We start from the raw sequence: 11,478 nt of genomic DNA, 5'->3' as shown, positions 1-11,478 counted from the left end.
AAACATAAGACACATTTGCATTGTTTTCACTGAAGTTGCTCCGGTTTGGCCAGCTGTCGAGAGCCGGCTTGATGTTCAGAGGCGACCAAAGTTTAATAATCATGTTGTCAGTGGTGAAACCACACATCGACCGAATATTACACCATCTAACCTAGTTTGAGCTCAATTTAATTGTTTCTGTTTAATTTATAAAATAAATTTAGCGAGCCGATCTGCCGAGATGGCTACAAAGCATAGAGCACGAACATCAATGTAAACGAGCTTTAGCCTGGTAAACATGCTTTTTTGTTTTATAATTAAGTGAAAGAGAATGGCTTTAATGCGTTTTTATGTTAGTTACTTCTAGACCGAGTTCTTGAGAAAGCGTTTACCAAATATACCAATTAAAGAACGGAAAACTTTACTTAAATGGTCTTGGGAAATAAAACAAATTATCATAGAACTGTAATATGAAACGCCAATTTTGCGTATTATAAAAACAATACAATCTGTGTAGTATAAAAAAGCATTATTCTGGTTACACCCGTTTCAAATTTATACAAAACAACTAACAAAACACTTTCCATTATTTCACGAAACTGTGAAGAAGTAGAGCTACAGGATAAAATCTGCATATCACTCAATTATAAACAAGCGTTCCATCAGACTTATATCACATACTTTTATATAATTTATGCGATATCTATTGGGCATTTTTACATGCATTTTTGAAAGTGGAAAAGCGAATATTTTCATCAGTTGAAGCTTTTGTTGCTAACTGAATGAATAGTTCACACTAAATCATACGATGGGCTATTTCACTTCTTTTCTCAAGTAAATTGTCAATATCGCGATTCATAAGCAACAATTATGCAATTTTTGTAACTTAAACTGATATCTCAATTTGAAAATATCAAGACAAAACATGGGAATTCCATCAGGAAATAATTCTGTACTGTGCCTTGAAACAGCTTCTTTGATAATGTTTGGAAACTTGAACGAGATCAGGAAAGCGATACAGATTGAGCTGAACACCATATATCGGTGTTCGTAAGGCATACATACAAACGGAAGTTATTAATTGGTGTATTAATTTTATTTTCATGCGTAGTTGTGGATGGTTTGATAAGCTGAATACATTGTGCAGACGAGTTTTGACTATTCTTTGTATTAGTATCTATACGGTTGTTCGCATTGGTTAATTCTAATGGCCAATGAAACTGTTGCATTTACAATGTATTACATGCTTTTAAATGTAAAGATAAAGAACTTCACATTATATCTGTATTAACAAATTAGTATGAACTTCAGTGTTAAATTGGTAAATGCTAAGGACTATCAGCCACCAGGGCCAATCAGTTTATAGGCATATCTAAATAAAATAAATGCCACAATATCACGCTGGTAATACACTTTCAAGAAGCCAAATACTTACATTCTTTAATTTTTTTAGAACGATTATCGTCGTGGTTGTGGTCACAGTATTTTGAACTTTGAATCTTTTACGTTTACAGCTTTCAGAGTAATTAAATAACCATTACATATAATATCAATTAAATTTGTTCTAACAGTATACACAACTGATAATGAGAGACGTGGATTAAAAAACCCATATAATATATGAAAAGCAACAAACGCCATCACACTATTTATTGTATTTTAGTATACCTGTCATTCTACAACTAAAATTTTCAAGGAAAAAATATATTTTTGTTTAACAAATGTTATAATAATATTTGTATAAGAAACTTTGAGTAATTTGAATTAATTTGAAATAAACATTCTTCACAATTATTTATTTTACCTAACTACGTGTACCATTCCAATCTTGTGGATGTATTTTTACAACTGTTAATTTGTCTCATTTGCTGGAACAAGCAAAACTGATCAGGGAGTAATTCGACTTGTCTAGATGCGAATTGTATAAACCATTCAACCAGAGAAATGTATTTCGCTTAAAATAACATTATACTGAAAAGCTTTTGCAAAGTGCAGATATTTCCACTAAAACATGTTGTATTGTCTTGTTGTGTTAATATTGTACACATTGTCTAAATGTAGACAACACTTGTGTCACTGATAACGAATTTCATGAATTATTTAATTGTTCTATTGTAACATTCACCTTTTTTCTTGGTATAGTGGAAACAGAGAAGAAATCAATTGTCCTTATCGACTGAAAGAGATAAATGATCTGACATTTAAGAAAATTGAATAATTGCAACATTTTGACAAAATCTAAGTGATACTTTTCAACGTTTTGTTGACAGCACCACCTACTGGTGAAATGGCATCCCGACAAGAATACCTATAATTGCTACATCACCACATTGACGCATGCAGAACGAAATCAAATTCACGTAAAAAAACTATTATGCAAGTTGCAAGATTTTGTTTATCTGTTTACTGCTACGAATGTGCTCATATTGTTTATACGTAGAATGAATGTGACAAGACTTTATCATGCTTGTACGAGTGGATCCATACATATATAGCAATGCAGCTTCATCCTGATTTCTAGGGTCTTATTAATGATTTGAAAATATGCACATTACGTAATAATAAACTAACCACCGGGGTGCACAACTGTATAGAAAGCTTAAGGCTTATTTGAAACGCTCTCGAGTCTGTTTCCTGGGACTCAAACCAGTACTTGGTGTCTATGGGGGAAATCTATCGAACGCTCCCACAGTGGGGATCAAACCCGTTTCCTCCCGATCGCTAGGCGGAACCATATACTCTACACCACTGCGACCTAATTGAATTTTGTTCCTAAATACTATTTATTTGTAATGTTATTCCGTTGACCCAACTGAACAGAATTGTCCAGCCGCTTACCATAGTTTTGTGATTCTGATTTGCTGACTGATTTAATTTGGTATTTAAATAGTCTTTTCATAGTGTTTTCATAAGTTAAGCAATTTATAAGAAAACATATTTTGCGTTCTTGGTTGTTATCCATATAAAAAATACTATTATAAAAGGACACACTAAAGGTCACTCTCCATTTCAGCCATTCCTTTAAAGCTTAGGAAGTGTATTGTTGTGTGACTAGTTGAGTTATGACTACTCGTAGTAAAAATGGTTCACGAACTTAAGGTATCGCATTTGTTCTGTCCAAGCAGAATGCATGCTCCTAAAGCTAGTCCAACCATTGAATCTCCATAGCTTAAGAAAAAGGCTGACTTGTTGAGTAAGATACTTTGAGCGTGTATGTATTTATCAGAGCATGATTCGACGCGATGAAGGTGACAGTTTCACAGCGCCAAATTAACATGAAATGGTCAATGGCATCGTGTCGAATCTCTTATAAGTGAAATATCATACCTTGTAAACTGCGCTTCAGATGAAACGGAAATGTTTGAAGTCATCAGTAGGTGGAGTCCGTGTGAAGGCCACAATTACTAGATATAGAAAAAGGCCTTATCTCAATAAAAATGTACTATTGTAACTTAACATACGAATATAATACACCGATATCTTTAAGGTGTAATTTCTGTTTTGTTGTAAATAAGTTAAATACTCATGTGCTTGATAGAAGCACTAGTGTGCGTCATTGTAAATATTATATTTTTAAAAAGTCAAAAACTCTAGAAAAACACGACACAAGTCGAGTTTGATGTATTCAGACAGGTCTTGTTACATTTTCATACCCTATAGTGTGCATACTCAAAGGAATTAAGAATGCCTACAACAAGCAAATAAAATCTAAGAAAAATATCGATTCATCTAGGAGCATGAAACTAAAAACAGACGTGAGTGAAACGTATATAGGACATATTTATAAACTGCGCTTAAAGTGTGCTTTCAAATGTAGCTTTTGTTATAATATTCACAAAACACAACCACTAACTCATGGGCAGAATGACACCAGAAACGTGTATGATCCAGTGATTACAATCACGGAATCCTTGGCATGACAAAGAAGTCACTTGAATGATGGATAACAGAGCCTTAAGAGGTTTATGCTTCCTAAATTGTGTTATGGACGCCTTTGAATAGAACATAATGACACATTTATATTCAAATTCAACGCACAAACGTTTATATTATTGGACAGTATTATTTATTTGGACTATATGTTTGGACAGTAATATTTGCTTTTGGTCATTGTGGAACCGTATTGTATAATGGGAAAATAGCAGTAAAATGACATGTGTTGTTTCTTACAGCTCATAAATATTATTGTATTTTATAAACTGCTATTTTTCGATCTTAAAAAGGACATATTTGGTCACAAATCATTTGAGGGGTAAATACTCGATTTCAATAATAAATTATTATCTTATATGCGACAGTCGTTTGAAAACAATTAAATACGATATCAATGACGGGGTAGTACAATTGTGTGTGTGCGCGCGTGCGCGTGTGTGTGTGTGTGTGTGTGTGTGTGTGTGTGTGTGTGTGTGTGTGTGTGTGTGTGTGTGTGTGTGTGTGTGTGTGTGTGTGTGTGTGTGTGTGTGTGTGTGTGTGTGTGTGTGTGTGTGTGTGAATGTGCGTGTGTGTGCGTGCGTATGTGTGTGTGCGCGTGTGTGCGCGTGTGTGCGCGTGTGTGTGTGTGTGTGTGCATGCGCGCGTGCGTGCGTGCGTGTGCGTGCGTGCGTGTGCGTGCGTGTGTGTGTGTGTTTGTGTGTGTGTGTGTGCGTGTGTGTGTAGATTATCGAATAATTTTACACAAAATCAAATATTCGCATGGGAATTTAGATCTAGTATTCAAAAATTCGAACGGTTTCGATTATTTGAATTTGCAAATATCAATTCACACCCCTTATTAAATTACAGTTATTGTGAATGTATAAGTGGTCGAGCAGGAGATGATTTCAATCGGTTGTAGCTCACCTCAATAAGTATGCTGTTACGAACTCGTTAAGTTCGTGCAGAACGTGCACGAACAAGCCGAATGCAAATAAAGAAAGACACGAAAACCGCTCTCAGTTCAGTACCTCGCCTAAGTAAGCAGACACTATCACTCGCCTTCCGCGTGAAGATCTAGACAGTAATGACGAGCGACCGATAATGCTATCATATATGTATAACGGTTTCTTTTGTAAACATGAATTACCAACTTTCACGATTCGCACTAGATATGCACAATTTTAATGAAATGCACTACAAACTTTTTGCAAAAGTAAAGATTTATAATTCTATGCGCTACAAAGATTTCATTCGGCAATCAACATGCCACAGCTTTCATTGTTTTCTCGCGGATGACGTGCATTTGTTTTCATTAGTTGTCATATAATTCGCGCTTTTGCAGAATAAACGGGATCTAAACGAATTACACTCGCACTTCAATTTCTAACCAGAACTTGATTTGTTAGTCTATTCATTTGCAAGAATTATATCACAATATCAAAGCTTCCTGCTCAAGTGTTAAAGGCCCGTTTTGCGTTGAACAAATGTGGCATTTTTTCTTTTGAATCTTTTATTATTAAAATAAAAAGCTTATACATAAACACGATTAAATGTTTATATATGTTATAAATTGTCGTTGTTGTAAATATATTTAGTTCATAAATATATTCATTCTGAATGATATTGAAGTAAATTATTTTTTAAAGGAAACATTTGCTCTGATTGTTCAATGGTTGGACAGAGTAGATTTTAACTGTAAATAGGATTAGTAGCGTTCTTTTGTAGTACTTGATTGATTAGTTTTCAGTATGTAGAGACTGAGTAGAAAGTTGAACTGTATTTTACTAACATTTTAATACGTTAATTGGCTTGTCAAGCATGAGTTTATTCACTCAACCACCTCCGTGTGCATGAATGACTATTTTAAATGTCATTCTTTGCATATCTTTCATGTTGTCAACCTGTATATTTATGATAGTAAATCATAAATATAATATATTTAGGTAAATATGCATTCTATCTATCTATTATATTCATGTCTGTCGATGGTATAATTGTATTTATTTTGTCGAAATAGTTGTATTTGTGTATTAATTCTATTTGCATCTTACTGTCGGAACACAGCATTTTACATATAATTGAAATGTATACTTATTATAAGAGATTGATTCTTTGCATATCTTTCATGCTGTAAACCTGTATGTTCATGATATTAAATCATACATATAATATATTTAGAAACTCAAACGTGTTGTTCGAAGAAAGAACCCAAAACGCCCATACGGCAACATATATTTAAAGATAGTGATTGCTTTAAACCACGTATTTTAAGATTCATATTTAATGTTTGTTAAGACGAAGATCCTCATTATGTTTTCGTTCGTTAGAAACTCGGACATTTTGATCTCGGGATTCTTAAATCAAATAGTCGAATATATACGAATATGGCTGCACTAATATTCGAATATGATTTCAGGCGTTATCCCCATTGCTATTTTCATCCCCGTTTGTTTTTTTGCGTATGTTTCTGTCAGCAGTGGTGTGAGAATACATGTGGTTGTGCGATATGCGTATTTATTCATTCATTCATTCCCGTATGTATTGATGCACTTTGATATTATATGTTTAATGTTTATACTACATGGGTACTATTGTTTCTTCTGTTTCATTGACCCCCAGAAGATTTATTTTCCTTAACAATAATAATTTGATTTAATTCCACGCCTATAAATAATGGTACAAAAATATTGTTATATAAGTTTGCACTGTTTTTCATGTCAATGTTTACTGTGTTTATCGCTTAAGAAGTTTAAGATATTTTACTATGTATACATATTATGCTAATGCTTTTGTACTATGTATACATACTATTCTAATGCTTTTGTACTATGTATACATATTATTTTAATATTTATGTACTATGTATACATACTATTCTAATGCTTTTGTACGATGGATACTTACTATTCTAATAGTTCTGTACTCTGTATACATATTATTCTAATTACTTTGTACTATGTATACATATTATTTAAACGCTTTTTGTTAACAATGGGAAACTTGTGTCTCATTGTTTTTTCATCTCTACGTGTATTTGTAGGAAAATAAAGTTATATGTTTACTATGCTTTAAATAACAATGTCCAGTTGACGAAAATACAATATCTATATGCTAATTTTTAGTGCGCATGCTTCTTTTGAGTCTGATGTCGAGGGCCAAACTGGTAGTACAATGAGATCATGCGACCGATGGTATAGCAATCATTTGCTACTTCATTTGCTCCCGAAAAATCTCACCACAAGCAAGTTTAACGACAGGTCACGTATGTGTAAGTCCTTATCTTAACATCCTATTAAAGTAACGTAGCGTAATGATCATATACAACAACCGTAAAAACCAATTCCTATAGTACAAAAGAGGAGGTAAGCACTAATGAAATATAAACTGTGTAGTAGAAATTAAAACTTCAAACCCGCTTCAAATTTTAACAAACTTGTAATGTCACATATTCCCACAATTTAACGAACTTGTTAAAAAATATAGCTTCATATTTTTGAAACTTTCATCACTCCAAATTAACAAATAAGCAACCCCTCTTACAGACTTTATAATACAATGTTAAAGCCTTAATGCGATATAAATTGGAAATTTTTTACACGCAGTTTGCGTAAGTGGTTAAGCGAATATTTTAATCAATGGTCTCATAAAAACCAGTGTTATAACATAGTTAATAGTTAACAGTTAAACGTACGAATGGCTATGTAACGCCTTTTCTGAAGTAAATGTTCAACAACTGTGAACGCTCTTTTCAAAATCAACAATTACTCAATTTTCTTATTTGAGCTGATATCTTAGTTTGAAAAATGACAAGAACCAGCAAGAAAATTATATTAGTAGATTACTGTTTTCTGCCTAGAAACAGCTTTTTTGTTAATGGCTGGAAACGTTAATGAGGTCTGGGTAGAGAAAAGATCGAGGACTTTAAACACATATATCTGTGTTCTCTCTGTAGTCTGTGTAATATTCGTACGAAAGTCACAGATGTCTTTCCGAATAGAACAATTTAAATGAAAGGTTGTGGATTTTCCCACAAACCTTTTAATACCACAATATTCGTATAATCGATATGTTTACTTCGGAAAGCAGACGAATTTAAAAAAGCTCTTACTTTTAACGATTTTATGAATATTTGTTGAGGCCCATATTGTACATAATACAATAAGATTAAATGAAAATGATACATTAAAATTGAAAACCTTTTGCAAATACCACTGGATGGCAAAATGAAATAGACTAATATTTCAAATCATGACTTGAGATGTTATGGAATATTTATTACATAGTCTCGTTTAACATGGATACCATGTTGTGAATGATTCGCAAAAATGTTCCCCAAAACAGTGCCGTAGCGACAGTTGACGAGACATGTCGATGCATGAGAATGTAACAGCGATGTAAATGAAAATCTCTCAACTGAAGCGCTCGAAATTTCCTACCGATATTAGTCTGCTGGCCTCCGCAAAAGTAAGTCTCACAAATCGTCATTAGTAAAAGTGTGGCTTTTACCTTGATAAAAGACTGACAGGCTACATGCCCTACAAACAAGTTCTTATTCATTCTTCATTGGCTTAAATAACAATAATTGCATCCATTATTTGTCGATTGATAAACCTGTCTCATTAGCCAATGCCGTATAATTTTCATGCCAATTACGGCCTCTAGTCTTCATTTCTCCGGGGATTCACGAGAGCGGATTCTGGCAGTGCAAGAGCGAAACAAAACCTGACGTTTAGAAAAAAAAACTTATAACGGGATAAGGATCGATATTTGTAAGCAGTTGATTAGGTACGATGAATAGATATGTATCGTGCTCTTCGAAAAAGGGGTTTAAATCATGTGCGTAAAGTATCGTCCCCTATTAGCTTGTGCAGTCTGCACAGGCTAATCAGGGACGACACTTTCCGCTTTTTGATATTTTTCGTTTCAAGAAAGTCTCATCTTAGCAAAAATCAAGTTTAGGCGGACATTGTAATTGAAAGATCGTATGATACAACTATGTGAACAATTCATGCATCGACGTGTTCACATAGTTGTAATAGCATACTTTCGACGTGTTCACATAGTTGTAATAGCATACTTTCGACGTGTTCACATAGTTTTAATAGCATACTTTCGACGTGTTCACATAGTTGTAATAGCATACTTTCGACGTGTTCACATAGTTGTAATAGCATACTTTCGACGTGTTCACATAGTTTTAATAGCATACTTTCGACGTGTTCACATAGTTTAACTAGCATACTTTCGACGTGTTCACATAGTTTTAAAAGCATACTTTCGACGTGTTCACATAGTTTTAATAGCATACTTTCGACGTGTTCACATAGTTTTAATAGCATACTTTCGACGTGTTCACATAGTTGTAATAGCATACTTTCGACGTGTTCACATAGTTTTAATAGCATACTTTCGACGTGTTCACATAGTTGTAATAGCATACTTTCGACGTGTTCACATAGTTGTAATAGCATACTTTCGACGTGTTCACATAGTTTTAATAGCATACTTTCAAGTTGTATCTTCCATGTATTTTAATTCGTATGAACATCTTTTTAAACAAATACAGAACAAAGGCGAAAAATGACATAAAATATAATGTGTCGTCGATTAAAAACCGAATGAAATATTGAGAATATGAAACCCGATACACTTGTCCGTTTTTTTATTTATTAAACGGACATAACGCGAGTAAACTTAACGATCAACAACCCTGTACTCCATTAAAAGTACATGTCGATGCTCTATGTAACAAATTATATCAAGAGGTGCTTAAGAAACAAAAACGATGACATATAAAAACAAATACAACATGTTTATGTTGCCATTTAAATTGAAATAAACAATTAAGTCATGCTTATTTTAGCCTCTGCGTTTAAAGCGAGATTATACGAGTTTGTCAAATATTTATGAATTTATATAAAATGTGTAAAAACGTAATATATATATATATATATATATATATTTATTTCAATAGAAATTAGAATACAAGTTAAGAAGAATATGTGCCGAAAAATGCAACATGAGCCAGATATTTAATTCTGATATCGAAAATATCTGTACGGTTGAATTCGCCAGCATGTATATATGCATGTACGATGCGAATCTAAATTTAGTTAACGGTTCATTTTCAATTCCTGCAACGATGTCTATTCATGCGACACAAGAACACTAAGTCTGAGACTTATAAAAAGACGAATGCGTCGGTTATTGTAGTAAAATGTGTGCAAAATATCTTCGTCACAATCGGCTCGGGCGCTAATTTGTCTTTGCTGTATTTTAAAAATCTCGTCTTCAATGTATAATTTTTATTGTCTTGTTTGTCTTATTGTAACATATTGTATCAATATATTATAAATTAAAACATATAAAAAATCGTATAGTCTCGCTTTAATGACGCCAGCTTTGCTCCTTTCGCGCGGTCTGATACTGAGTAACCATGTTATAAGGTCTTGCAATTTTCTGAAGATTCATTATTTAATGTAATTACGTGTTGTTCGTGGAAAACACACATTAACAAACAAAGTTTATTTCTGTTTTCATCGCGATTTATTTTTATTGAATATTTTCTAATACAATGCTTGCTCATGTTCGTGAAATACGATTTTACAGCGCGGTGGCCGATATGGCTGCCACGTCAAGGAGACGTGACAAATCTGCCCGCAAGATCCGCAAGATCCCCAATTCTGACCAAACATCTTCATTTTGTCTAAAGGTTAATTTGCATCTATTTCCCTTATAACTTTGATTGGTCATTAGTTCACGTGCTTATTGTTGATTGGTTGACTTGCTAAATGTACTAGAGACCAATTTATTCATGTATTTACATGCTTGTCGAATACTCCAAAATTTAATAACTTTGAGATAATATAAAGTTTTAACGTTACGTTTCCCGGTGCAATACTTTGTATGACCTATGCAAATAAGGCTTTTCGGTGACCCTTGAATCGGACCTATTTCAATGACTATATGAGGTAATAACAATCCTATGTCAATATGTTGACCATTTCGAAAATTGAATGCTTTGTTAAATATATGGTCTCTCGACTCTCTTATCTGAATATATTGTCTTCGACTTTCAATTTGTTGACTTACCCTACTTCACCATGAATTTAAATGTATTTCATGTTCTTGCTTGCACGATATCTTAATTCAAGTTCTAGTTTATGTGTACTCTTAGATTATCACAAAATTTTATTACTAAATTTCCAAACTTCATCATAACATTCAAATATTAAGATGTATCACTAATTATAAAAGTTATTTTATTTATAAATGTTGATGTTAATAAACTTTTAACAATTTCTTACATAATTCGAACATATTATAAAAATATCTCCTGATAATTTCTGATATATAGACAATATACTTACTGCCTTACTTATGCGTTCCATCTTCTTATGGCCGTTATACTTGCAGTTGTGATGCAGTGATGAACTGCACTGTTTGTCGTAGGTTGTCTGGACTGCCCCACGGTTTGGTTTGAAGGGTTGTTTCTGTTGGCCAATATGTTTGGCGGGCCTCTTCCAGGTTGGGGCAACTCTGTAGTATGTGGAAGGGCGTTTGTTCTTCGGCTCCGAACTGACA

This window comes from Dreissena polymorpha, chromosome 4, assembly GCF_020536995.1.
Source record: "Dreissena polymorpha isolate Duluth1 chromosome 4, UMN_Dpol_1.0, whole genome shotgun sequence".
Classification (NCBI taxonomy): domain Eukaryota; kingdom Metazoa; phylum Mollusca; class Bivalvia; order Myida; family Dreissenidae; genus Dreissena; species Dreissena polymorpha.
Note: the sequence above shows the minus strand (reverse complement) of the source record.